Source organism: Poecilia latipinna, unplaced genomic scaffold, assembly GCF_001443285.1.
Source record: "Poecilia latipinna isolate Pla-1442-1.1 unplaced genomic scaffold, P_latipinna-1.0 Scaffold4085, whole genome shotgun sequence".
Lineage (NCBI taxonomy): Eukaryota > Metazoa > Chordata > Actinopteri > Cyprinodontiformes > Poeciliidae > Poecilia > Poecilia latipinna.
The window spans coordinates 2106-4129 of NW_015116701.1; the positions used below are offsets into that span (position 1 = coordinate 2106).

Sequence of the window (2024 nt, forward strand, 5' to 3'; positions counted from 1 at the left end):
AGCGCAGTAGTACACAGCAGAGTCTGTCACTGCAGCAGAGGAGATCAGCAGATCCATCCGGGTTTTATCATCATCCACGTTGAAGGAACCGGATTCAGGAGTTTTGCTCCATTTCCTGTGTGGGAGATCAGGAACTCTGGAGGTTTTCCAGGATATTGACGATACCAGAAGAAAGAATCAGTCGTGGCTTGTTTTGAAGATTTATAGGACACAATAGCAGAGCTGCCGTCTAATCTGAAGACTTCCTCATCAACAGCAGTAAGTTGATCACAGCTGACACCTTAAAGAAGAAATATTTTTCAGTCTTTAAGTTGCAAAGGTTTTTATAGGAAACATTTAAATCTTAACAGTTCAAAGCATCTCGATCCAATCTGACCTGTTAGCAGGGAGGCGACCAGCAGAGACAGACCATAATAGTCCATGTTGAGCAGAGTTAATGTTGGACAGTTGAACTGAACTGAAGGAGGAAGTTTGAGTCTCTTAGAGATCAGGAACAGATCAGCTCCTCCTCTTCCTCCTCCTCTTCCTCCTCCTCTTCCTCCTCTTCCTCACAGCTTCAGCTGCTCTCTAGTGGAAATATAAAGTTTTTACTTCTGAATTTTCAGAACTATCAATTATGTAAAAAGACAAAATGAGAAGTGAACTTAGAGTAAAGTTTGTAGATAAACTATTTTATTCTAACTGTTCTGCTTGATATTTTCATAAAATAATAATATAGTTATTGATTGATAGATTTTTACAAATTTTTAAAATCAAATTCAGTTAAAAAGCCACAAACTGCAGCCGCTGTTGAACTTTTTCCTCTTGGTTTCATGTTTATCTTTTCTTTTGTGGATTTCTTCAGCTCCATCTGTATTTTCTGTTTGTTCCTTCCTGCAGCTGTTCTGCTTTCCCTAGATTAGACTCACCTGTTACCAGGGGTGAGAGTAGTTTTAAATTCTTGGGGGTACTATGACAAAAGTATATATATTTATATATAACTGCTTCTTTGTGTGTTTTGGAGTTTCTGTGCTGATTAATTTTTTTGTGAATAAAAGCTGGCAGCTCTTGCATTGCTACAAAGTAAAGCTGTATTTCCTCCTTCAGCCCACTGGCTGCCATGTTGAACCTTGAGACGCCATGAGACCTAAATCCTGATCATCATGGAGACATCCCAGTTTTCCATGTCTGGCATATAACCATTCATTTTATCTTTTAAACTGGTTCTATTGATCCTGTGTCCAGACAGACGGATAATCAGTAGCCCAGCATCATGACCTGTTTGTTCTGAAGATCCTGCAGCTTCATCTTCCCAACATGGCTCCTCCTCACCCTGACAGGAGGAACCACAGAGCTCTGTTAGGTTAAAGCTCATCTTCTGAAGTTGGGATATTTTTCCTCCAACAGGATCCAGAGGAATCACCTCAAACCAGATGTTGGACTGGATTTTATTTCACTGTCATTTGTGAATGTTAGAGCTCCACTGTTGAAAATGAGGCTCTAAAAGTTGAAAAAGGTTATCATTTTGGAGAAAATCTCATCAACATCAATATTTCCACTAAATAAGAAGCAAAATAAAATTTGATAGAGGAAAAGCCTCTCAGACTCTGAGCTCAAGGCGAGATGCCAGAGAGCAATCAAACTATTTTTTTATGTTAGACAAGCCATTTGTTTGTTAAATACTTAATGAAACACATTTACCGTGTTTGATGTTTGTTGTGAATGACGTATACTCGCAGACGAACGAGGTAATTAGTCCAAGTTTGTCGTTTATTGAATGTTCAGAAATTACAGCCGATGCATCAAGACAAAGGTAAACAAAGGTAAAACAACCTGAACAGGTGATCAACTTTAAACCACTCCTACCTTTGTATTCTCCGTCTCTCTCTGTCATTTAAGCACACCCGTTGCCGTGGCAACCTCCTGCGCTCCCCAAGCCGAGCAGAGATTGCGTTAAAAACATAACATTCAGTCCATTACGATATCAGGTTTTCAGACTTGATATTTATTTTGCATCATTAATAATCCCCCCTGAACACAGTGGT

The 2024-nt window shown here is 39.3% G+C and overlaps 1 pseudogene; it reads right to left on the minus strand.

Moving 5' to 3' along the window:
- Positions 1-3: 3 nt before the first annotated feature.
- LOC106942168 (Ig kappa chain V region K16-167-like) lies at positions 4-588 on the minus strand (annotated as a pseudogene).
- Positions 589-2024: the final 1436 nt, after the last annotated feature.